Here is a 27,182-nt window from a genome sequence, read left to right on the forward strand (position 1 = left end):
TCCCGTGCAGACGAGTGTGTTGAAAAGATTGATGTGGGTGTGACCTCCAGACCCTGTTTGGAAATTATAAATACAAATGGTGCTTTAATGGTACATGTGGCAGTTGGGGGGTTGTGTTAATTACATTTGAATAGAGACATGGTGATAACTCACTAGCTCTGCCCCTGGTAGTTAATTTTGTTACATCCAGGGGAAAATTCTGTTGGGGTCTATGAGTAGCTGTGGTGCAATTAGACGGCAAGAGGGTTTTTGTCGGTACGGTTGCTATTGATTAGTATTTACTTTAAAAAGAGTAAAAGCTATTCCCTCGTGCTCGAGCTGCCTAATCTGTCAGGGACGCGGCTACATGTTTTGGAGATGCATAGCAGGCTTTTTCGTATATTCTGAACCCCCCCCCCCCCCCCCGCCGCCAGAGAGAGTCCAGTATAAAAATCTCCCCAACTGGTTTTAATGATGCTCAAATAAAAGGCATATACCACAGCCAAGATCTCATTAAAAGAGGGAAGTCTTTTTGTAGATTTGCTTATTTATTTATGAAACGCCTCTGAAATATTTATAAATGCTTCCCTGATATTTGTCTGAAAATACATTTTAGGGCTTCTTTGGTGGAAGGCAGGGGAGGGGGAGACTGGAGGAGAGGATGCCGGTGGAAGAAAAAGAGGTGAATTTGGCACAGTTTCTTCCCCTTGCAGTGAAGTGGGCTGTGCCAGGGTATTATCCGCATGTGTCACTAGGGGGTGCCCCAGGAACCGGGCAGACTCTAACCTGCTCCGTACAGGTGACCCAACTTGCTTACATCCCTTAAACAGAAGCAGTAGCAATCACTAGTGCTCTGTTTAATTTTCCTGACAGAACCAGGGCAGATACAGACACTCTTGAGGCCTTTATCACTTCCTTCACTTTTAGAGCTATTTATTAATTGAAATAATAGTTATGCTACTGCTTGCCTCAGACCTACTTTCATCTGTTTAGCAACTGCTTTCTACGAAACACAAAAGAGCTGAGCAATGACACTGGTGTCTTAATTAACCATTGAATACCTTATAGAGCACTTGTCACTTAAAAGAAAGCATAGTGGTCCCTGTTTTTAAACAAAACAAAACCCCAAAAAACAGATACACAGAAAAAAAAAAAGTTGATCTAACGAGCTGTCTTGGATGTGTCTTTAGAATTCTATTTTTTTATCATGGTGCTTTGCACTCACATACCTATGCAAAGTAAGGAATCTCAGGCTTATCTGGAGCAAACCAGTGAATTTACTTTTCTCCTCAACTTTCAGAGAACCTGGTTGCACAGTGGCTCAGAGAAGTGGCCCAAGATCAGAGAGGATAACACAGCTAAGACTGCTTATTAGTTAAAAGAAGAGTAGGGGCTGATTTAAGCTTACGTAACCAAAATGTTTCCAAGCCTTTCCAGCCCGTGGGTATAAGTAAGTCTCATTAATATTAAGACCAGAGCCTCGAGCCCTTACCTATTAATGTAGGTAACACAGCCCCTTATAAAGCTCATTCCAAACTCAGTGTCACTTTGAGTTGCCAAGGTAGAGTTTTGTATCTGTTTAGGAATTAGTCTGGGCTTTTACTCACCGCTGGATTCTGCTTGCTATTCCGAGTTCCACTGGGGCCATCAATATTGGCCCCAAAGCATGCCACGCTTATATTATTATTATTATTATTATTATTATTATTATTATTATTATTATTAACTGTTAGTTATGGACTTCTGCCTCTTCTCATGATTGATTTCTGGCTCTAGCCACCAACCCTCTCATATCTTTCATTACCAGGACAGAGCAGTAGCCTATGTTGAAGTGAGGAAAAGTGTTTTCTGTCTCTGGACTCATTTAGGAAGGTTTCACCTTAGTAAAGTAGTTAGAACCTGAAAGTACTCCAGAATTTGATGAGGGAGGCTTTTCAGTTTATATGTACAGCCCTTTCTCCCTGAGGTGTATATAGCCCCTGGAAGATGAGGACTGGATGCGTTGAAACTCCAGCTAGCATAATGGAAGAGAACATCCAGCCTATCTGAACATCTTCCCCCCGGACTCTCAGCCTTGTGGCTCGGTCTGATTGGCCCTGCTCAATTCTCCCATGGTGATGCTTCATTTTCATCCCGAAGAAGGTTCTCAGCCCCCATGCAAATAAATATTTAAAGAAAAGACTCCTCTTACTCCACATACTATGTTTCTGAAGCTCTGTTCTCTCCCAGTGAGGACCTCCAAATCCTAAACATCAACCTAGTAAGAGAGAAGGCCTTCAGTAACAGCCGGGATAAATCTGGGGAAGGATCAATGTGGCAATGGCATGATGGTTACCTTGTTTCAGCTCTCTTTCTATGGTTATGTGGTATTTGAAACATTACAAAGAACGGATGCCTTGTAAGGACTGTGCAACCCCTCAGGGCAAAACAAATGCTGCACCGAACATTGAGCTTAAGGTTCAGAATTAGTAGACACTCAATATAAATAGTAGGGAAATCATAGCAGCCCAAGGATTGTTGTTATTGACCTTTCATTTTTCAAAGCAAACAAGATACTTTATATATCACTATATAAGAATGCAAAATGTATCCCTGCAGGCTTAACAAATCAATGGGACAGCAAAGCGTTTTTAAAAATTAAAAAAATTTTTTTTTAAGTTTATCTATTTATTTTTGAGACAGAGCTGGGGGGAGGAGAGGGGAGAGAATCCCAATCAGGTTCTGCACTGTCAGTGCAGAGCCCGACAATAGGGCTCGAACCCACGAAACTGTGAAATCATGACCTGAGCCAAAATCAAGAGTTGGAAGCTTAACCGACGGAGACACCCAGGTGCCCCAACAGCAAAGCATTTCGTAACAGGAGTTTGCCATGGAAATTTTAACATGTTAGAAGATACTCTACTCACTGCTGCCTCATTTAAAATCTCTGTTATGTGAACTTTTCGACTGGCCTTGTATTTTGCATAATTCTAAATTTAGGGTCCCTGGGAAGGCAGTCCCCTTGTCATAACTACTGTATTGCTATTTATTTACTTCTCTGTGTCCTCATCTGTGAACATGTTGGGATAGCATGGTACCTTCTTAGTGGTGAGTCTCTGAATTTGCCACCTCCAGTTGCACAGCACTTGGAGGAAAGAGTTGATGGAATATATTAGTTTGCCAAATGAACTTCAAAATGAAGCAGAGCTTTGAAAATCAATACCAGATCATGTGCCTGGGGCCTAGAGAAACCGAGGAGGTCCGAGGCAAATTGCGTGCACAGGACTCTGAGGCTGCTGGTTCCCCCTGGGCAGAATGATTCCAGAAGGCGTTTATGTAAAGTTTCTTGCCAAATAGGCACATAGGACCCATAAATGTGTCCAGCGGTAGAAACCGTGGACCCCGGTGGTCTCTTTCGAGGGTGCCCTGGGGAAGACCGTGTTACTCGATGTCCTCTCAAGTTGCAGTGAGAAGAGACTGGAGCCAGGTTTGCTCACCCTTCCCCAGTGACATTGTCAGTACAGAGTCTACACTGTCTTCTCCTGGGACCCTACTACTACTACTACTACTACTACTACTACTACTACTACTACTAGAAATATCGAGCCCCTGGTGGCTGCCTGATGAATACCTGTTGAGTTGATTTTCCTGAGCTGGAAGTCTCAGCCAGCAAGGTCAGGATAGTCTCCCCATTCCCAGAGGGACTTGCCAGAATCCATCCCCTGCCTAAAATGCTTCACATTAGCCTAGTTACTCTCCAAAGCCCTTTTTCCCCCCAACTTTATTTATTTGCGCCTGAGAGAAATCCTCAATTAGGAGAGCATAAACTTGAACATTTGCATATCTTCCTTGTAGCAAAAAAGTGTGTCCCTCAGTTCAGAGCATTCTGCAGGCAGCTATAGATGAGAAGAGACCCAGAGCTGGTGGTGTGTGTCATGCCCCGATTCTGAACTCGGTGACCTTAACTCCTCTGTGGTGGGGGGGTTTGTAACCTAGAAACCAGCCAACGCTGCAAAGCAGGGTTTTTCCTCTCAGGGAGCCGTTGTTAAGCACACGAGACATATACCCGCTGCCCCACCCTACCTCTCGTTACCACTCTCCTGAGCAAGGTTTTAATCATCTTTCAGCATGCCTAGAAAACAAGGTAGAGTAGAGTCTACATAGGAGCAGCAGCAAGCCCTCCTGCTTCCTGGGCCTGGGTTCTAGATGCCAGATAGAAAACACGCAGAGTTCTTCAGTGATGAGCTCTTCCCACATGTCCAAGGAGAGGCCCTTTCTTCATCGCATATGAACCTCCAGGAAGCTGATCCACAGCTCACAAATGCCTGTGAATGAGAAAGATCGACAGGTAAACTTTGCACCACTCTATGGTTTTCGAGGTAAGTCAACATTTGATACTGAGATAAGTAGATGTTTATCCGTTTGAATTCCCAGAATCATCACTGCAGAATTTATCTGGTGGCCAGATGACACTACTAGGAAAGCTTTTAATAAGTGAAATGCTCAGAGTGAAAAAATGGAATAGAAATACAGCCAGAGCTCTGATATAAGAAGTCTTGTTATTATTCGGATGTACCTGTAATGTTGTCCCATCCATAATTCTGTGATACAGTAGCAAAGAAGAAGAATCTGATTTGATCTGGCTGATTAGCCTTTTGTTTCCCAGACAGTGAGCCAAGGCACCCTGGGCGTTGCAGCAAACTCCAAAGAGTGCCAGGAAATATTTTCAAGTAGCTGAGGGAACTGTATCGATTCCTGACATCTCTCAGACATCGTGTGAACTATCAGCTCCAGGCCGTTCACGGTTTCACTATTGGAATGCACGACATTCTTTGCAGTGATGTCATACCTTTGCAAAGTGAGGTTTCGGCAGTTGGTATAATATAAAATGGTACCACGTGGTGCAGTGGGGAGCAGGAAATGCGGGTGGGCCTTTCCACTCTAATGCCAGGGTGTCAGAAGTTGTGAAGTAAGTGCTTGTGATTACTTAACAATGAAATGAAAATCCTATTCTTATTTATGCGTACAGGTTTAAAAAAAACCTGCCCAATTGGTAGGACATACTTATTAAGTTATTGGGGCCTCATTAACACACAGAACTTTTAGGTTATCCCTTTTAGCCTAGGAGTGCTATAAAAAACTACTGCCGCATTAATCATGAAAGAAGAATGCTTGGGAACTTCTGGGTTAGACAGTACACAAGATAAATAATCATTGTTTGTTATTGAATAAATGACAAGAAGTATCTATTGTGTGCTTATCACACATAGGCGTGATTTTAAAACTACAGGGACATATATGTGAGATCCCTTTGCCCAAAGCTGGAGGAGGGAAGCAACAATATTAAGGATGTAGGATGTGCCAGAGCCAAAGACTTTACGTGTTATCTTATTATATCTGTGTAAAAGCATATGAGGAAGGTTCTGTAGTCATCTTGTAGAATATAAGATAGTTTCAGAAATAAGACAGTTGCCCAAACCACACATTGGTGGTGAGTAAACAGGCTAGTGTTTGACCCAGCTCTATTTGATTCTGAAGCATATTCAGCCTTGTGCTATCAGTATCTGGGACTATTGTCACAGCAAGATCGAAATAGCAGTCCACGTGTCTCAATACATATCAAGAAGATGCTGTTTTAGGACTCCCGTGACAATCCAAGTAACTGTGTACTCTCAAGATACTGTGTTTATATTTTGCTGTGTTGATCCGTGTGGGAGCATACTTAATTCTGTGAGTGAATATTTTAATTCTTTTTCCCTCTGATTATGTGGTTAAACCATTTCACTTTGAGACATTTCATTTGGCAGACAATAAATGACCCTTTGAATCTTGGTCTATGTGACTTGTACCCAACAAAGTTAAAAAGCACCAAATGATGCTAGTTGGGTTGTGATTGTCAGGTTGTGTGATGTTCAAGCTTAACCCATAGTAATTAAAGCAGCTCAGGGAAAGAACTTTCCATTCAGACTAAGGGGAAAAGGCTATCTTACTCTTTTCAGGAAACAACTAAAATAATTCTGTGGCATATATGCTTTCCTGATCTTTGCATAAGGAAAAACAGGCTGTCGGGTGGAAGCTAGCACAACTCTGGGCTTCCCTTGCTGTCGTGTATTGGCTAGATTAGGGAGTCCTCAACAGCGTCTTGAAAAAGAGTTTGACTTTGTGGTCTGACATTTGTATAATAGATATTCTGTACACACGTTCCCCACATTTTGTTGATTCAGAGATTACTCAAACTCCGTCCTGATAAAGCTGTATTTAATCTGGGTTTACTTAGTCGTTTGTTTAGTTTAAAGGGTGGAGAGTTGTTTTGGAAAGTGGGTTGCTACTTGCGCTGAAAAGGATTTTTGCTGACGTCCCTACCTGGTGAGATGGCGAGAGCGGTTCCAGTAGATGGTCAAGCACGTCAGATGTCTATCAACCTAACCTTAAGAGAACCCCATGAAAGGAGTGTGGCTAAAAACTGCCGGGTTATGCTTGCTCAGGAAACTCCCTGTCTGGGTTACTTACCTTTCATTACTAACGTTTTACCCAGTCATTATACTGGATTTCCCCTTTTCCTCTCAGAAAATTAGTAATCATGTCATTTCCAATCCATATTTGTGCATTCAATCAGACAAGAGCTGTGAAGGCTCCGTGTCCATATTGGGACATATACTTTAGCATACTGCATGATAATCTGCCTTTGTCCTGTCCTGGTGGTCGGTGCCGTTCTCGTTCAGGACTTTTGAAAACGATGCATTTGTGTTTACTTTTCTGAGATCTTGCCTAGGAGATCCTAAAGCAGGATAGAAGAGGAGGCTGGAAAATGGCATGTGTAATAACATGTTTGCATTTGGCCTGCCCAGGGCAGCCTGGAGATGAAATGCTGTTCCTTGTTCCCCTTAAGTTGGATGTTGACCACCTCCGAACCCAGTGGTGGCTGAAGATGGCGTGAAGGTTAGGTGCTGCCCATGAGACTCCTTGCTACGTGTCGTCTGCAAGTTCCAGGGACCATTTACTGTAGTCTCATCCTTCAATAAGCCTGAGATCATGCCTTGCCCCTCACCCCATTCCCTACTTCCATGCCCTCCTATCAGATCCCTGAAAAATGGGCACTAGATACAACTTCTTCACAGTAATTTTGAATAGCTGTCCTCGGAGCGCTTCACCATCTAACCCCGTGTGATGTTTCCCAAAAAGCATCGCCTCATTTTTCTGAAGAGTTCTACCCTGTCTGCCTTTCTGCCTCCATTTTAACCCTGTAGGACCTGAGCTATACAGAGGTTTATCAGCTTTGATTACTCTTCTTTCTTGAACCTGGAACTAAGACCATCCTTCCAGTAAACAGAAGGCCTCTAAAGCCTGTAGTTCACCCTGAATCTACCCCCATTCATGCCTTGGAGTCACCAGAACTGGATTTGAATATGAGCTCTGTTAGTTAGTCATCTACAGCTTGACCAAGCCGAGCCTCTGGTTCTTTGGCCTGTAGAGTAGAGAAAATAATGCTGCTTCCTTGTGCTGTTACGTCTAATGTTGGGTGAGTTGTTGCATGTAAAATACCTAGCGCATAGCAGACACTCAAGAATTAGAGCTTCCTGTTTTAAACGTCATTTCTTGACTACTCCTTAGGATCCATCTTCAACATTTGCTCATCTAAGGTAAGGATAGGAGGAAGTAAGGGTGTGAGGAAGCATGGAATCTTGTCTCCTAACTCAGTGGGCCTCGCCTATTCTTTTCAAAGGGTCTTGCCTTCGTTTCTTTATGGTGAGCACAGTTCTGCTTTCCCAATTGCATGCCTTTGTGTTTAAGAGGAAGTAAATGAACTAAGATGTGGGACTATCCTTGCCAACTCTTAGGGGATCAAGTAAGTGTTGTGAGTGTAAGTGTCATCTGATCTCTGGGCAGACATTGTAAAATTTCCAGGTTTATCTCTTCCATGTAAGCTTCATCTTTGCGAAGAAAGTACAATTTCATAAGAACTTCCACATAAATAAAATTCACAGATCACTTGGAAACAAGTGTCTCACTTTGGGGCCCAAGAATATGTCTTCAGCCACAGCAAATCCAACCAGTGGATGTGGAACACAAAAACACAGGCCCTTCTCTGAGCAATGGTCTGTCGGACTGGGGGAAACTTATCCTCACCCCCCAAAAATAGGCACTTGTGTCACCAAGATCATTAGTTCATGTTTTCCTTTGCCTATTCATCTAGCATTCATACCCCCTCCACTACAAGAACCAGATTTGAGGCAACTGTTTAATGTGATCTTTACCAAAGTGGAGATTGTGTATACACCCTGAGTACTCATTAATCCCATGGGCAAAAATCTGGAGATGTCACTTTTGAGGTAGGTAATGAGTACAAGGCCCTGATATGTAATCAAGTCAGGGCAGACCTAGAGGGAGACTGGTAAGGCAGTGGGTAGAGATGCCTGTCGGCTGATGACTAGAGGAGGCAACCGGCAGCCCTTCGGGAACTCCTCTGGCCTTCTGTCTCCTTTTAATAACTGTTACTTAAGCTCTGCGGTCCTCTCTCCCAGATGACTGGTATTCTCCTTGTTCTCACTGCTGCCATTAAACAACATGCACACGTGCGTGCACGCAAACGCTCACACGCACATGTACTTGTGCATATGGCGACCCCCTCCTGGAGCTGCCCTTCCCAGGATGTGCGCTGTTTCTTTATCTGTCCTCCACCTGAGGAGGATAATCTGTCCTGACCTCTCTTTCCCTGACCCACCAGCCTGCAATTAGGGGAACTCACATGACTGAGCCCTGTCTGGATGGCAAACCCCACTCAGTATGCTCTTCCTGTTTGCTTATCCACCTCTCAGGGGTAGGTATTCCTCTTCTTCTTTTGTAAGTGACACAGCTGAGCTTCTTCGAGGTGACATGACTTGCCCAAGTTCACAGTCTTAGGAAAGGGTCTTAGCTTCCAGCTCAGGTCTGTAGAACCCCAAGGCTACATTTCTCTTGGCGATGTAACCAAAATAAGACTGGCTAAACTCTCCAGAGAGTCTTGCTGATTAAATAGATTTAATGGGTTGCCTCTTGGAATAATTTAATGTAAAAAGGGTATAGCTGTACCTAAAATATCATAAGGAGTTTTTAGTCATGAAATTTTAGGAATGAGGTAGATTGGGAAGGGAACTATTTGGGGGTTGGAATTTGGGGTCATTCCCTCATATCACACAGTGAGAAGGAATAACCTAAAACCAGGTCTGTAATAAGACTTGCTGTATGCATATCAGGAGAATATTTTTATTTGGCAATGGATTTGTTTTTTTGAGGGTCTCATGGTGGAAATGGGAAATTTAGAAGCGTAGTCTGTTTCCAAGGGGGTTAGATCAATCTTTATTCACGCGTGGAGCTTTTTGCAAGTGTGTTAGCTTTCCACTGATCGACACTGGTGATGTCCAGGGTGCGTTAGCTTTGAGAGCTGATGGGAGAACAAAGGTTTGGGCAGAAAAAGTGGAGCGTGACCATCTGGGAGGCAGATCTGAAAATGGTCTTGCCAGGTCACCCTCTCACGGGGCTAAATGCCAGAGCGTCTCCAAGTGTTTCCAGTGTGAGTGGGTCTTTTCCGTGCACTAGCTTAATGAACAGAGCCAGACCTCCCTAATCCAGTGATAGGAGCCGCAGACACTGCTCAGAACTGTAACACAAGTCCTGATTGATGGTTTTAAGAGCATAAAACAGGTGACCCTTTACTGAGAGAATTAAAATGTGTACTCTTAGAAGGCTGCCTGTGAAAAAGTTCGATATTATCAATGTTTACCTTTCTCTAATTAAAAAAAGTAATCACCTACACATGTTTAAGGAAGAAGTTTAAGCTCTTCTCCTCGCTAAAAGAATAAATTGAGCAGTTAAATCTTGAGGAAAGAGACCACACGGAAAGAGGTGGAAAGCTGAAGTAAGAGTACTAGCTTTTAATAGCCATTTATTAATTGTTCTTGGGGAAATTGCTGAAGGAGAAGACAGTACTTGAGCCTGTGTATTGTATGGGCAAGACTCTGGAACATGTTCGGGGTGCCTGTCACAGTTTATTTCCAGCCACTGACTTGGCCGTGAATGACAGAGTGTATTTCATTTTATTTTATTTTTTAAAGAAGAAGGCTCAGCCTAAGGAAACGCTGTGCTTCCACAGGATGCCAAGCTCTTGAAAGAGCCGTTCTGAGAGGAGGGTAGGGGCAGGGAAAGTATATTTTCTAAGATTTTCCGATACTAAAACCCATTTACGACTGTTGAGGAAAATCTCTCTGACGGAGGATTTAGCTCTCGCTAATCCTTAAGTGACTTGTTTTGACAGAGCCTTTATAGGAGATTTTCTCAGTAACTTTGGTTTGCTCTAAAGGAGCAATTACCGATTTGTCCTCCAGCACCTTCTTGTTTTATGTTTCTATTTTTTTTTTCCTGTTTAATGTGTGCCAATTAATGAACTTCATGTATGTTCCAAAATAGCAAGAGAATCCGATCAGAACTGTTTACTGTAGAAATTCAGGAACGTTTGGATTTTCTTGGATCTTCCGCTCTCTTTCTTGCCTCTGGGTATCAAGGACCTGGATTTCATTTCGTGTGTCATGTGGCCTTCTCAGCAGATTCTTTGACTCGAGCTCGTGGAAATCGAGCCCCACTTTCTATTTAGACTGCACTTTCTCTCCATAAAGACGTTTTTCCTCCTGCTTGAGGAACGAGCATGGGGACCCCGGGCTTTTAAGCCTCCCGGTGTTTGCTTTTGCTCAGATAGGCATTATCTTTTTCGAGGTGACTAAAGGAGCCGGAGCACACGGCTCACCTCCCTGTTCAAGGGACCGCTGGTGCTATGACAACGGGGCCCTCATGTCTTTGCGCTTCCCTTTCCCACCCTGCCTGCTGTGGCTGTGAAGCGATGCTGAAATTCCACCCCACGTCCCATCTCCCACCTTGCCGCTGAGTCCCACCCCAGCAGAGGCCTCGGTGGGTCTTTCCAGCCCACAGGTTCCCAAAGTGTGGTTCCCCAGACTGGCGGCATCAGCACCACCTGAGAACTGGTTAGAAATGTGGATTCTCGGGGCGCCTGGGTGGCTCAGTCGGTTGGGCGACCCACTTTGGCTCAGGTCATGATCTCACGGCCTGTGAGTTCGAGCCCCGCATGGGGCTCTGTGCTGACAGCTCAGAGCCTGGAGCCTGTTTCCGATTCTGTGTCTCCCTCTCTCTCTGACCCTCCCCTGTTCATGCTCTCTCTCTGTCTCAAAAATAAATAAATGTAAAAAAAAAAATTAAGAAAAAAAAAAATGTGGATTCTCAGGCCCCACCCCGGACCTGCTGAATCAGAAAACCAAGGAGCAGGGCCTACCCAGCAGTCTGGGGCTTGGCACACTCTCACGGGGATTCTGACTCGAGCTCACGTTTGCGAGGCCCTGTTTTCTAGTCCCTCGGCCTGTCTTGTTTGCAGGAAGGAAAGAGAAAAGGAGCCACCCTCCTAAAGAACCACCCCCCCACTCCCTCAAACTGCCCCCCCCCCCCACATTCGTGACTCCACACTCAGTTTTGGTTTGCGACTTCGAAAGTTTCATCCGCACAGTTAGGTTTCTGGTCCTAATTTATGGTTGGGTTCACTGTACTTTTTTTTTTTTTTTTTTTTTTCTAAATTTCATTAAGCCGTGCCAGTGACATGGTGATTGCTGTTAGGGTGTGGCAGGAGAGATTTATGAGTTTTCACAAAAGTGGCCAAAACTCTAGGCGGGCATTAACATACTGAGTTTTAAATTATTCTTGGGACTTTTTTGAAAGCCGCCTGCTTTAATCCTCTTGTCAGGGAGCTGCCGAGTTAAAAAATGATCGCCGAAGCAGCTTTGCCAGCTTCACAGGGAAAGTCAGCCGTGAGAGCTCGTCCCTGTCTCTGGGCCCATGTGGCCAATGAAGATAGTTTTTAGAGAAAGTGAGCAGCCATGACATTGGTTCTGAGGAGAGGAGCATTATGGGAGGCCTCTTGGGGGTGAGCATGGGGTCACCCTGTAGGCACCGCAGCGTTCACGCCGCTCCTGACGGGGTGACAGCAGCCCAGTCTCTGTGGACTGGACTGGAGACCTGGGAGGGCAGGATGCGGGTCCTGCTTCTCTCTTCACAAGGAGCGTGACCTTGGGCATTAGCGTTTCTGACTTTGGGTTTCTTCATGTACAAAATAGAGGAGGTTATACCAGGTGACTTCTAAGGGTCCTTTCAGCTTTAAAATTTATGACTCTGGGATTCCTTCTCCCATCTGCCTCCCTGCACCATCCTTCCCCTTGTGTACAGAAGCAGTCGAATTTATTGATCCCTCAGAGGCTGTGTCACCCACTTCTCCTTCCTCTATGCCCCTTCGTCCCTTGAGAGCCTCTTGTAGGGCTTGAAAAAAAATAAAAACACATACAGTGGACACTTCTCTTCAGCTGCTCAGAAGTCACCTGCAAATCGGCTTCTTGAATTTCATACGGAGGGGTGAGGTGGGCCCCCGAAGATGACAGAGTCTGAGTTGGGCAGGGTAGGGGTTTCATTATCCAGAAGTCCTTCAGAGAAACTTGAAATGAAAACATACAATAATACTGTCTTCCCTCAGAAAATCAGGACTCCCGGCCTAATCCCATTCCCACTTGCCCTGTCCTCTGAAGAAACCGAGCTGCTAAAAACACAGCAGAGGTGAGACAGAGGACATGGTTGCTAATTGCTGTTGAGCATTCTGGGAGAGGGGGTTTAGGGAATGTCCTATCAGCATCTCACATTTGCCTCCAGTTCTGGGAATTCTCCCGTCTTTGGTTAGAGCCGTGTCCTTGGGTAACCTGGCCAAGCGGGCCATTTGCTGTTGAAGCGCATAAAGGCAGACATCCTCTTGATTCCCTTCAGCCCATTTAACCAAACTGAAGGTTCAAGGTTAGACGACCCTTTGCAGGCTTGGGCCGTGCTGGGAGAATTCATCTCACATCCCAAATTCTCACGGGAGCATAAGATGGGAGGAGAGGGGGTCGTCAAGCACGTGTCGCCTATCGCCACTTACTGTCTCAGGAAAGTGCTTTTCACGATCCTATAAGATGTGCCAGGTAAACTTAAGGACAGTAGTAACGGGACAGCTTCTTGTCAGACTGAGCGCATGCCAGCTTTCCTCCTCTTTATGCCCTGTAACCTCCCGAAACGGCAAGCCCCTGGAAAATTCCTTTCACGATAAGGCAGGGAAAGAGTTCCTCTCGTGAAACCATTCTGAGTATATTTCCTTCTCAGGAAAGTTTCCGATTCCCGGGTGAGGGCTGAAATACAAAGTGGGGAAAGGTAGCTTCAACTTGCTTTAGGCTTTTTCCCTGACACGGAGGAGCGTATTTGTGATATACCGGGAGAGTCCGCCAGCTCCGAAGTCTTCATTTCACATTGGGTAACAGGCCCTGTCAGTGCCAACAGTGCCGACTGGAGACCAGCATAAGGGTAGGGACGTGGGGAGGCTTAGGCGTTAGGAAACATTGTAAGACTCGGGTTCAGGCAGGTGGTGTCCAAGCACTGAACTCTCGTTTCTCTTCGCTGGCTCCATGGCCGTGTAATTGTTCCCCTCCTCTGAAAAGAGCTAAGAATTTATGAAGAGTTGCAGTATTTCAGATTAGAGTCCTCGAGAATCTTATTTCAAAGGGGCACTGGGTTAAGGAATCACAAGACCTGGTTTTCTGTTGGGATTTTGCTGTCAACCAGCCTTGTGATGCTGGCTGGGTATTTTCCTTTCAGCCTCGGCTTCCTCATCTGCCCTTTGAGGATGTTGGTCTAGAGCACAAATGGCACATGATGGCCCGTGCCCTGAAGTGGCTCCTTAACCAGAGTATAGCTTTCTTTCCTTGTGATTCCAGGTGAGGCCTCAGAATCCCTCTCAACACAGTGCCTCCAAGCAGCCATGACCCTTTCAGAGTTCAGAGTTGACCCTTTGCATGAAAATGTTTTGCCATCTTTCTTAGAAGCTTGGAAATGGGCGTGATGTCACCAGAGCATGTAGGAGTGGTACTTCACCAGGCCTTGAGATTTGGGGAGCAAGGAAGGCTTCCAGGAGGAGGCAACTCCAGAGCTAAATCTTGGAAAATGAAAGACCAGGGCTTGGGAGAAAGGGTCATCTGGGTACAGAGAACACAAGGAATAAAGACAAGAGTGGAGAAAAACACAGAGTCTGCTACATTTTTATTTTGACGGTATATAAGGTGTCACATGTGGGACAGCAGGAGATGAGGCTGGAAAGAAGGGAAGAGACCAGATCAAGGAGGGTCTTGGAGACCAAGCTTTGGAGGTGTGGTTTTGCTGACCTGTCTCTTGTCTTTCATGCCCCAGCCTTGCCCCTCTCATGCTGGCTGGTGGTTTCTGAGTCTGTACCTCTCTGCTTCTGTCTTTTGTTACCCATTTGACCCTTCAGTTGTCCCTGGCTCTGACTCTCTCTGCGGCTAACATTGTTCCTCTCCTGACCTCTGTCCATGTGACCTAACCAGGTACTGACCCCTTGACCGGAGGCCCACCCCAGATGCTTGTCTGTTCTTCAACGTTCTGAGCAGCTCCGCATCCAATTTCTCTACTTTCTGTGTACATCTTATTCTTCGCTGACCCCTTACTCTCTCCCAGTGCACACACACACGCACACACACGCGCGCACACACACTAGATCTGAAGCTTACATCAAGGGCACTTAAGAAATATTACATAATGACAGCTTTCTTCAGATAGAGTTTGGGCCAGTTAGAAAAAGAAAAATGGGCTCATTTGCAGGATCATATCAGCTCGCACATGGAAGAGGGTCTTTTGAGGCTCTAATGGGCAGGCAGCTGATTCTGACAGCAGAATTCTGGGTCCTTGATCTTCCCAAGACATCTCCCCCCTGTTTTGAACATTAGCTGTGGTGTGGGTCCTTCCCACGGAGAACTGTGAATCCTATTCAGCCGCCTCCTTGTGATTTGGACATGAACAGGGAGCTTTCTCTGTCTACTTAATTCCCTTTGAAAGCTTTCTCGTCCCACTATTGGGCACTTCAGAGAGAGCACTGCATTAATATCTTCTGCTCTGGTTTCAACTTGGTATGGTTTTGTGATCTTAAAATAGATGGAATTACCACGGCAAGCATTGTTCTGCCTTGAACTTAAAGTCTCAAGAGCAAGTACTTCTAAAAAAGTTAATCCTTTTCTTATTTGCAAGGATTCTGGACTGCAGTTTACAAAGAAATATGCTAAATTATTTATAATCCAGGATTATTGCAATACCAAAGATTTCCTTGCATAACATCCCAGCTCCGCTAAAATGGCACAAACAGAACAGCCATCGGCCACACCTTATCTCAGCTGCTCTCTGTGGTCCCTGCAAAGGGGCCCCGGAGCCAAGCGCCCTGACCATGGGAGCACATGTTCTCCGAAGCATCAGCCTCCATGGCTCACATGCTCACATTTCTGCCGCTGGGGCCTCCGGGCAAGAGAAAAGCTGGGATGGTGTGGACAGGCAGCATCCTTCTTAAGAGCAAACATATCGTTTCTTAAAACGTGTACCCGCATTCTTCTGAGAGGAGCTGGGATGGCCAATTGTTAAAAAGCGGTATTAATGAGACATTTTAGAAACATGCAGTCTTCTAGGCCCATGTCCACAATTAATTTTGAGAAAACTCATTGAGTTCCCAGTTTGCACGGATGTAAAGTCAGGAGTTTAGGATAAAGGATCCTGAAAGTGCCTTCAGTTCTAACAGCAGGCAGCTTGAAACAAGTACTGACCTAATGCACAGATGCTTATGTGTCCAGCACAGATCATTGGAAAATAAGACGGTGACATCTGAGTTACTCATTGTGGGAAGATGGAGCCTGAGAATCCTAATCCCTGCCGTGAGTAGTGAACCTTCTAGAATCCATGTATATATGTATAATACATTTCCCTCTATTTTCAAAATCGGGAAATTACTTGATGATGTGTTATAATCTCTTACCTTTTGTAAGTCATTCCCAGGTTTCAGAAGTAATCTTCTTATACTTTTAAGGTATTTTTACATCCATTGCCATCCATCGGGGTTGTTACGATTCACATTTCCTGCAGCAGTGTATATTGGTTTCTGTGTGTGGGTTCCAGCTGGTATAAGTTTAAGTCTGCTAACGGACACAGGTGAAGGAGGCAAGACAGCACTGTGTGTTTTCCCGGCCTGCGTCTGCCGCCCTTAGACGTTTTAACTTGGGAGATCTGGTATCTCTGCCTGCAAGGGAGGCCAGATCTAAATTCCAGGGGGACGTGGTGCCTCTTGAGCATCCTCCCCACACAGAGGTGCTCCCATTTCAGCTCACCACGAGGCCTCAGACGCTTGTCTGGTGCAGCCGTCCCTCTCCCCAACTCGTGAGCTTTTGACTGTCTAGAACCTTGACTTTGGCTGTCTCCCAAATCCATGTGTGTCCCAGTACTCACTCGCAGGTCTGCGGGGCGGGGAAGCCTGTTCACTGGGCTTCTGGGAGGAAAATGAACTAGTAAGGGTCACATGCCTACGATGCCTGCTGGTCTGTGGGTATTCCAGAAAGGTTGATTCCTTTCCCTCCCGCCCTGCCTCGCTTTCACTCTCAGCACCAGTTTCCTCCTCTGCCAAAGGAGGCTGGACTAAGCAATCAGTCACTCAGCCAACAGTTAGGGACATCTCTCTCTACCAAGAACCGTGGAGCATGTGCTGGATGCACAGCCCCAGAGGACCTAGTTCCTGCTGCCAAGAAGATCGTAGCAAAGTGGGAAGTAGCCAGCTCCTTCCAGGGTGGTGGTGGGGCATACAGAGGATGCTCATGGGACCGTGCGTGGGAGGCAGACTTATTCCAAGGGCTGAGGCCTGGCAAGGAGGGGTCAGGAAAGGTACCTCTGAGGTAGCCCTCTTATTCTTAGCATCTCTTAGGTGTGATCATCTTCTGGGCTCCAGTGAGTATACGTTGACAATACACTGTCTTTCTTTCTGTGCTGAAGGTCCATTCCCTGCTGCCACCATCCCACTCCTCTGAGCGGAAGGGGTGTTAGGGGCTAGTCTGTCTGCCCCGGGACCCCCAGGGAAGGAGGCTTGTTGCCATCTCAGGAAAGACTTGCAAAGTGGCGGGCTCCCATCACACAGGGCACTGGCAGCTTTGGTCTTTGCTGCTGTCTAGAATTGACACACACCTGCCTAGAAGCTTAAAGGGGAAGAAAATCTCGAGGTGAGCCAGAAAAGCCCCCAGCGTTAGGAGCGCTGGAGGACAGGTGAGACAACAGCAACAAAACCCGAGAACACTTGCTCAGAGGAAGTGCTGTGAATCAAGCCAGTGAAACCATTGCATGACCGGGTGTGTGTATGAAGCCAGGGGAGAGAAAGCAGCTCCAGGGCGGGAGCCTGGTTGATGAGGTGAGGGTTGCAGAGCAAGACAGGGACAGAGAGAGACCACCTTGGAGCTCCCCCCGTAAGCACGGCTGAGTTATCTAGGGATACCCTTTCTTGTCTGAGTAGGGCTGTGTTTTGGGATCCCTTCATTTTGAGTTCTCACTAGCCTTCTTTGTAGGTGGTCATGATGAGACTCCATGAAGTGTTAGGCCATATGAAGGAAGCTCCAAGGAGTCTGGCTGCTCTTGGGTGAGACCCAGTGTCATCTCTTGCTTATCACCGCAGCCAGGCACAGGTGAGGCCGTGGTGTGGCACTTGCGAGGGAACAGCTCCAAGCCTGCCTTAGTGCGTGAGAACAACCAGCCTTTCAAGCTAGCACTGTCTTGCACCAGAGAGAGTGAGCTATTTTTAAAAGCTCCTTCCCTACCTTCTGCCCATCCAAATGCCAAATAACCACGCGCGTATAACCCTAAAGAAAGAAATAGATGGCCCCGAAGTCACATCAAAAGTGCCTGTAAAGATACTTTTTTCTACCTATTGTATACTCGTGCTCCTTTGCCTTTTCCTTGTCTCTCTTTCTGCTCTTCTGCTCTTGTCTATAATATGTAGAGCACTTTGCTTTCCCGAACCTGGTTTTAATCCTGGCAAGGGTCTTCAATAATGCTGAGCCTTCTGAAATTCCTTTAAAACCGCAGTTTGGCTGCCTTTTATCATGAACCAGGCGTGCACCCTAGTGACAGCATGATAGAGTAGGAACAAGAGAATGTCTTCACAACTGACCAAATAACTAGATCCCTTCAGGCCGTGAAGGGTTGCAAATCTGATATGCTTAACATCTCTGTTAAAAGATCATAGAGGCACTTGAAACCTTTTTACTAATTCCAGCTCGCTCTCACTCTCGCTCTCTCATTTTTTTCTCTCCTCTCAGCTCTGGCACAGGAAAGTACAGTGCTGACAAAGAAGCCAGCTTTCTTTTGACCTGTCTTGGTTTTTATTTGCTACAACCTGATGAAGAGCAGATCACTTCCAGGAGCAGTATAAACTATTGAGGAAGGCAGTCTTGTGGTCCAGGAGCAGAAGGGAGATAGTCACAGATGATGTTGTTCTAGGAGGCTGTTAGGTTTAAATGTGGTGACCACAAGTCTCGTCTGGACTTTGGAAATGGTAGGGATTTTAGAGTTGTTAGTTGTCTTCCAAGTCTGTGCCACAAACACTTAGCAAGTCTGTGCCAAACCATTCCAGAAGGGACCCAGTTGTCTACGAAGAAGTCGTGGCCGTAAAACACATTCATTGCAAAACCTAGATGATGGCGTACTAATTTTAGTAATGGCTTAAGTCGTTCTTGAAGAGTTTTAATAAAGCCTTTCATCACCCATATAAATCGTTTATGCAGGAGAATTTGCTTTTTTCATTACTGTAGACCCACCTCAGGTGGAGATCAAAGCTGTCTATATTGACTAAGCAAATGAGTTGAAATGTTTTTCAGGAGGAATTGAAATCCATGGTTATAACTGGGTGGCCCTTGGCAGGCCGACTCTATAAGGAGTTTAACATAAGCAAGTGTAAGGAAAGGTTCCACAGGAACCACCCAGGCATGGAATTTGGTCCTTTCATGTGGGATATTCCTACACTCGGTTGTAGGCAAAACCGTTGCAGCGTAAAGCCTTTGAGACCTACTTATGCTTCAACCCTGGTGAGCTATGAGATGAGAGGGAGGAAAGTTACAGAGGGGTCCCAGCCTAGTCATGTAACTAGATCCTATATTAGAACCTTCTGGCTTTTTCTTTCTTTCCTCCATTTTCAGGGCCTCTCTACATCTTTTTTGTTTGTTTGTTTGTTGGTTGGTTGGTTGGTTGGTTTGTTTTAATGTCTCTATTATGGGTGTTTAGATGGTTTACCTTCTATCAAATCATGCTGTCTGATGTAGTTGGGGGAAATGCTGTCTCCGTACGTAACAAGTTCTTGTCTGCCTTTCCCTTTAAGGACCTTCTGCATACCAGATGGAATTCTTTTAAAGATGCCCTCTATTTGGGGAAGCTCTAGCAGGGAGTTGGGTTGAGATATAAACAAGACAAACAGGCAGTCATTTGCCTGGAAAAGTCAGAGTGTCCAGGAAATGAGGTGGCAGAGACACAAGAGGCAAGGCTGGGTCGAGTGCTGTGGGGATCACAGCCTGTGGAAGCCTCTGCCTGTGAGCCACGCTCTGTGCTCCGTGCTTTACATGTGCTTTCTCCTATAACACTCAGAACAACTCCATCAAGTAGGGGTCATTATCCATGTTTTGCAGATGAGGCAGTTGAGGCTTAAAGAGGATTATAAGTGCCTGAGTCACCTACTAGCCAAGTGGCAGAGCGGGACAGACACTACTTGCATTGTCTTGCATTTCAAGCACAGACGATATTTTATCTCTTATTTCAGATGTGTGGGTAGGCAGGTAGACAAATAGGTAGATGGATAGATGGATTTATTTATTTCTGAGGCAAAACTCATAGTGAAAACTACCAGCCATTGTAAGCCTCTTGCCTAGACTATCTATTATTATGTAACATGCTACCCCAAAACTTTGGAACTGAAGAATAAAACCATTTTATTCGATGTCACGTTTTTTGTGGGTTTGGGATCCAGGCAAAGCTCGGCAAGGCAATTGTGCTGTTTTGCGTGACATCACATGGAGTCACTTGTTGGTTTTCACCTACAGCCGCGCTGGTCTGAAGGGTCTGTAATGGCCTCACTTGTGTGTTCAGTAGCTTGGCAGGGACAGCTGGAAATCTAGGGCTCATTTGGGCTCCCCTCCTTCATGTGTTCCTAAGTTATCTCCACATGGCCCTACCACAGAGTAGTTGGCTTACTACATGTCACTTTGGGGCTCCAAGAAAAGCTGGTGGAAGCCACCAATCTTCTTGAAGAATGAGCCCCAAACAGGCATAGCTTCATGTCTGCTCTACCCTCCTGGTGAAAGCACCACAGGGTAGCCTAGATCCAAGGAGAGAAGAAATCAACCCCACTTCTGAATGGAGGGAATGCCAAAGAACTTGGAGCCATCCTTCATCTACCACAATCCCGTATGTTCTTTGCATGGAATCAAGCGAAAGACTGCTTTTTAGGGGCCAGCTGTGCCAAAAGCCACATTCATTTGTGTCGCCTGCTACCTTCAGTGACTCCTGCCTTTGTCTCACCCTTCCTCTATGTCCCTAAAACCTGTGCTCAAGAAAGATGAGATACCTGTGACTCACATTCCCTTTGGGGGACCGTTTTCAATGTGAGCTCTATTTCTCATCGGGGCACAGAGGATTTTTTTCTTGTTAAAGGAATGTGTTGCTTCTCTATGTTTTGGAGAAATCAAGAAGGCAAGAGAGAATGGGTTTGGGCAGAGGGTCCTCGACAGTCTGTGAACTCCAGCTTATGCTACCTTGAGAGAGTGATTGCTTGAGTCCGCTCCTTCTGGTAAGGTGTGCACATGCTCCCTGTCTCTCTTTCTCTGTTTCTCTCTTCTTTCCTCCTGTGACTCTTCTACTCTCTCTCTCCATGCACACATGCTGATTTATACTTCTAGGTTTGTTTATTTTCTTCAGTCGCCCCACCAGGATGACCACAAGTAGTCAAATATACAAAATCGTTGCACTTTTTTTTTTTCCTACCTAAGTGACATAAGGATCTAACCATTCCAAGAAAAGGGCAGATGACATTTTTCAGGGTTGCTGTCCCAATGAGGCATTTGTGAAAAGGGAAAAAAAAAGTTCTACAAAGGCTGTGAGAATTATATTCATGGGTCTGGGTTAACACTGGTCTTTTTAGGTTGTTCCAGAAGCTAGCCTCTCATGTCTGTGTCATTTTCTTCTTCTTCTCTCTCTCTCTCTCTCTTTGGGATACTTTTTTCTGTTCTATTTTGAGCACCACAGCATAGCTCTTTTATTCCATTTGTCAGCTGCAGACGCACATCCAGTTGAAAAGCACCCCCAGCCTCCACTGCCACAATGCCTCTGATCTTGTGGCCACTGGAGCCTCTGACCACATGAGTCTGTTGATTTGTGGCTTCTCTGTTGTTTTAGCTCTTGGTGTTACCAGTGGGAGAAAGGCTCAAGTGAGGGAAGAATGCAGAAAGAGTAAACCAGTTATAACAAAGGACTGACTGCTGCCGGTCCAGTGGGCTATTATAATCCCCATATTTTGAATCCATGGTAGCTGTATCATTGCATCCCTCAGTTGCGTCATGGAACGGGCTTCCCAAGCACTGAATGTCCTTTCATATGCCCTTGCCTACTGCATTTTTCCCCTTCCTTACTTAGGTTCTACTATGTTCTTTTATTTATTTTTTTGCAACAGCAAAATAATCTACATATTCTTTTCTGTTTATAAAAGTAATACAAACTCATTAGAGAATCTTTGAAAAACAGAGAAAAATAAGAGGATACAGATTGTGATAATGTCACTCATTGGCGGTCATGTCCATCCATTCATTTCATCCATTCAACATTAATTTTTAGATACGTACCAGGAATACAGAAGTGCAGAAGGAACCAAAAAGGGCAAGATCCTTGGACTCATAGACTTTAGTTTAATGGGGACCCCAATGCTAGAACAATAAAAAACATGACTTTGAGCAGCTGTATAGCATTCCATCGTTTGTATATATGTGGGGTTTGATTAACACTGTCTTTTTCCATAATTTGTTTTATCAAGCCAAGCTAGAATTTATTACACTAATCACATACTATTAGATATTTGTATTATTTTCAGTGTTTTTTTTATTATAAATAAAGCTTCACTTCATATTCTGGTAAGTGAATCTTTGAAATTCTTTGGGACAAATTTCCTATAGGATGATCAAAAACTGAATATGTTTAAGACTCTGAATATATATTTCCGGTTCGTTTTCGAGAAACAGCCCCATTTGTACCACTTACCCAACCCCACCCTACCACCTCCGATGCTGGTCTTGCCATACTCTTGCCAGCAATGAATACTAACTAGTCAAGCTGACTTTCACTTTAGTTCATACAGTCTTTCAAAGTGAAAACAGTGTGTTATGTTTTTTGCTTATAAAAGCACTAAATGCTTACTGTAAAAGCAGAACAAAAATAACAAACCAAATAAATCCAGGCTGGACATCTCAGAACAAAGGAGAAAAATGAGCACACTCCTATTTACAGATAATCACAGATTACATTTAGGTATGTATCCTTTCTTCTGAGGTTAAGTGCCATTTTAAGAGCAATTCCGTTCAGAAAAAAACGTGCTCTAGGGAAGACTCATACAACCAGCTAACCTGGATGCCATGCTTGGCTCTGTTACTACCTGGCTGAATTCTCCAAGTCTAACTATCCCTCCCTAGGCTTCAGTATCTTCATCTGTGAAATGAGAGGTTGGCGCACCAGATTTTTATTATGGTGTTTCTTTTAGGTCAGAGTTTCTCAACGTAAGCACTATCAACATTGAAGGCAGGACAGTGCTTTGTTGTGGGAGTTGTCGTATGCATGGTAGGATATTTGGCAGCATCTCTGGCCTTTACCCACTAGCTGCCAATGGCCACTGTCACCCCCAGATGTATCAATCAAAACTGTCACCAGGCATTGCCAAATGTACCCTGGGGGCCAAATTGCCCCCAGTTGAAAAGCACCACCTTAGGGCAAAACAAGCTACAATTCTGTGTCTAGTCAATTGTACTGGCTGCTGCAAAGCAAAACTTTGGGTGATACCCAGCATGCTTTGTGTTGGGGGGCAGAAGAGGTGGTAGGTGCAGGAACAGCAGGGCTAATTGAGGAGGAAGCACCACCTGAGTACTGGCCTGGATAGCGTGCCGGGACGGTTCTGGAACACGTGCACATGAGGACAATGCTCTGAGCCATACTTAAGTCTCAGGTGCCCATTCATGGTCAGTGGGTAGGAAAACAGATTTCTTTTGTGGTAGTTATATTGTGCGCCAGCAAGGTGATGAATTATTGAATGGGTTCTTTTTTTATAAACATATTTATCATCTTTCTTTTTCACCAGTCCTGTGGTGAACAAGGGAAGACAGAAGCAGGCAAACATTTTGCAAAGAGCTTCAAATGTTGCCTCCCTTTGGTGAATGGCCCCCTGGTTTGAGGTGTTATTTCCTTCGCAAGTGGTCCCTCTGCCTCAAGGACACTTTTTAATGCAATTATTGTTCAGCCAAGGAGTCACCCTGTTTTCTAACACTTTCTCTTTCACTTGCTCCCTTTCTTATTTTAGTGGTGAAAGGAAGCCTAGGGGTTTATTAAAACATGGGACGACTGTGGCAAAGTGGCCATTTTGTGTTTTGCAGTGTCTTTGAGCCTCAGCTTTAACGGCCAGCCTATCGTGGAAGTGGGGTCCCAGTTTTTTTAGTAATGGTGCTGAATTCTCCTGAATATTCAAATGATTATTTCATCCAGTGGTTGAGATGGGGGACTTCTGGAGGGTGGGATGTGTTGACTGCACCATTCTGGAGCAGTGATGGGCCAGTGATGGGGCTGCTCAGTGTGTTTGCCTGGGCCCCTGTCCTGGAAAGATCTCTCTCCGAGATGGCAGCCATGGTGGGTGTACCCAGGAAGAGTGCATTGTGGGAGGGCCCTGGAGCTCAGGGTCTCAGGGAGGAAGACAAGCAAGGACAGCTAAAAAAGCAGAGGCCAGACTGACAGTAATAAACAGACCAAAGGTCTGAAGGTCATGGTGAAGTTAAGAGTCAGTAAGACTCATTGTAGGAAAGTGGAGTGCTGGCCATTGTTCTCACCTCTCTCCTAATTAATGTTTATTCTTTTACATCATTGCTTTTCAAGAGGTGCTTTGAGGATCCCTTTTGGGGGAGCCAAGGAAGAGGCCTCAAGGTTAAAATGGGGGTTAGAAGGTGGTGGCTGAGGTGTTGATTGAGCGGGTGAATGGCAAAATGTGTATATTTTTATCTGCCTCCGTTTTCATTTATGGAAGGGAATCCTGTAATTAAGGGGGGGGGGAGTTAACCCCATTGGCAGAATTATTTTGTATTTTTGGTTTTCTCAAAGCAAAAATATATGAAATGTAATCTTTTGTTTCATCATTTTAATGTCTGTAGAAATCAGACCATTATTTATTTTATTTTATTTATACCTTCTCTCCTTTTACAGAGGCCTAGAGCTGGCCTACAACACATCCATAAACTAAAATAAAAATAAAAATAAAAATAAATGGTAAAGTTAGGTTGAATGAAATGAAGTTGTTGCAATTCAGTGGGTTTTAACCTACAGAAATGGCAACATCTCTAGCCTCAGGGAGATTGTTGTTTGGATCAGGACCAGTTCCAGGGAGGTGGGGGGTGTGGGAGAATGGAAATATATAGGTCTGTGGGCCCTCCCGGGTTGCCAGTATTTAAGCCTTAAATGTTCCTGGACACTGAAGAGTAACATGAGGTGTAATTGGTCAAAAGAAAGCATTTCAGTCTGGAAGGGAGGCAAATCTGCTTCTTATACTCTTATCTAAAAGAAATCCTGCGTGCAGGCCCTCTTAGGGGACCCATGGATGATGGCATAGATTTCTTTCTTCAAACGCGCTAACAGGGAATGCAGTCACAAATTTCATAAATCTCCTTCTTATAGTGACTCAGAGGACAATGCCACAATCCTGATGATGTATATTTGTTTTTAAAGGAAGTAGTATTCTAAAATGACACATTGGGGTGGAAGGGTTAGGTTTGCGTCCTATTTTACAAGTGGTGAAAAAGGAAATTATTTGTTTCTGCCAAATAACATTTCAAAACATTTCCTCTTAGTCTATGAGGAATTTCCAGAGCCTGACCCTAAACCCCAATTCTATCAGGCTGTCAGAGAGAGATTTTACTGATCTCTTTTGTCTGCTGTCCACTGATGTTACTTCATATTGTCTTAAAGTGAGCCCTCACACTTTGGAGTCTGTAATCTAAATAATTGATCGTAGAAACTGAATGTCCTTTGTGGGAAAATGCTTCAAATTATATAAATAGTGCATTTTATAAGATGATGAGGTTGCATCTAATTAGTTGCTTGGCATGTTGTCTTACTGACTTTTGAGAGTTGTTTGCTTTTGCTTCTCCAAATAACACCAATAGCTAATATTTCTGAGTATTCGCTGTGCACCAACCTTTGTTCTAAGTGCTTCATATACATCATTTCACATACTCTTAATTAATCAGTAGTACCATGAAGTAGGTACTGTAACTATTCTCATGTTACCAATGAACAAAGCAACAAACCAAGGTTCAGAAAAAGCTAAAAAGAAAACAAACAAACAAAACTTCCCTGACGCTACCTGGCTAACAAGTAGCAAAGTCAGGATTTAAACTCAGCACTGTGGACCCCGAGACCCTCGGGATCACCCTTGTTCTTGATGGTGGTACACTCCACAGCACAGGTGATTTATTCTTTGCTGCTGCTTAGTGTAGATGAAGCATGTGCTTCCAACACGTGGAAACAGCCTGATCTTGTCACACAGGTGCATGGGCAGTAGAGGCACTACATAGCCAAGAGGTCCAAGGGCAACTGGACCTCAAAAATCTTGACTTCAAGAACTAGAGGGTCGTTAGAGGTGTTTGAATACTGGCCTGAGACCTGTTTAAGCTGACTGGTGAGTGGCCGGGTTGGGACTGAAAGAGTAGGGAGGTACACAGTGGAGGTCTGGAGTTCTGGAATCCAAAGAGCTCAAATTAAGGAAACAAAGACTAAAGATTATAAGACAAAGCACCATTTCCAGATACCTACAGGGAGGACTGCATAATGAGAATTTTCTTTTAACAAGTCTGCTGCAGTTCCTTGGGGACCTTACCTCTGGACACAAGTTACTTCATCTGGAAAAATAGGCACAGTAGGTCACCATAGTAACATTGCTTCTGATAGCTGCTGCTTCTGTGGGGTCCAGAGTTTCAGACAGAGGTCTGAGCAGTGACAGGAAGCTGGGATCTAGTCATGTAGCTTAACAGAGTACTTGCAGAGGAACAGAGCTTTCTTCTAAGCACAGCCTTCCAGGGACCAGGACTGGCCTCAGAGAATGACTTCCACTCAACCACTGTAGGCCAAGCAGGTGAACCCACAAAGGAGCAAGGTAGTTTCATCACATCGTCAGTTTCTTCAGCTCCAATTTCCCTCCCTTCTCAGTTACACCAGCCACCAACAAAGCAACGCCGAATCCGCAGCTCTGGTTGTGTCCCAAGAGGGTGAGTGCCGGTGAGGAGAAGGTCACTCCGTCCTCTCCTTAACATTGGAAAATCTTATTCATTTAGGCTCCGTGCTCGATTCTTCAGCAGCCCAGATTTACTTCAGTAGTATCCATTTTTAAGGTTTGTGTACTATGGTGAGCCATTAGAAGTAGGCCATTTTACATGTTTAGTTTGCCTTGAATAGAAATGAACCCAAATCAGGTCTCATTAGAGCACTGCTGGTATGATTTAGGCAATTTTACCATTATCTGCAAAGAAAAGAAATGGTGGGTACATTCAGATGTAATTCCGTAGCATAAAAGTGAAATCTCCCTTTTAGTTGCTTTGACTGCTGGATTTTAGTTGTTGGGTTTACTTGAGCTTTCAAGGAATGAGCACAAGTGAGTATGATCTCTAATTGTTAAGTTTTTAGACTTTGGAGGGGATTCATTCATTTTAGGCTGAACATTGGTGTTTTCAATTAAAAATGCTTGGTTATTTCTCAAATTGAGAAAAGACAGTAGCATTTGGATAGTGAAAAAAATGTGTACTGAATTCTACTCTGGGCCAAGGTGAACGAGATGGAAGACAGAGGAGGCTGCTTTGAAACAAAGTCCCCAGGGCTCTTGGGTGGCTCAGTCGGTTAAGTGTCTGACTTCGGTTCAGGTCATGATCTCACAGTTTGTGAGTTCGAGTCCCATGTGAGGCTCGGTGCTGACAGCTCGGAGCCTGGAGCCTCCTTCAGATTCTGTGTCTCCCTCTTTCTCTTCCCCTTCCCGA

The 27,182-nt window shown here is 44.8% G+C and overlaps 1 protein-coding gene and 1 long non-coding RNA gene across 2 annotated transcripts in view; both read left to right on the forward strand.

The window, feature by feature from the left end:
• RORA (RAR related orphan receptor A) overlaps window positions 1–27,182 on the forward strand; it is a 718,773-nt gene that overhangs the window by 310,786 nt on the left and 380,805 nt on the right. The window lies entirely within an intron of this gene.
• Window positions 11,151–20,988, forward strand: LOC123386283. The gene is made up of 2 exons (XR_006600079.1): window positions 11,151–17,145; window positions 17,442–20,988. It is a non-coding gene; the product is annotated as an uncharacterized LOC123386283 (long non-coding RNA).

This window comes from Felis catus, chromosome B3 (genome assembly GCF_018350175.1).
Source record: "Felis catus isolate Fca126 chromosome B3, F.catus_Fca126_mat1.0, whole genome shotgun sequence".
Lineage (NCBI taxonomy): Eukaryota > Metazoa > Chordata > Mammalia > Carnivora > Felidae > Felis > Felis catus.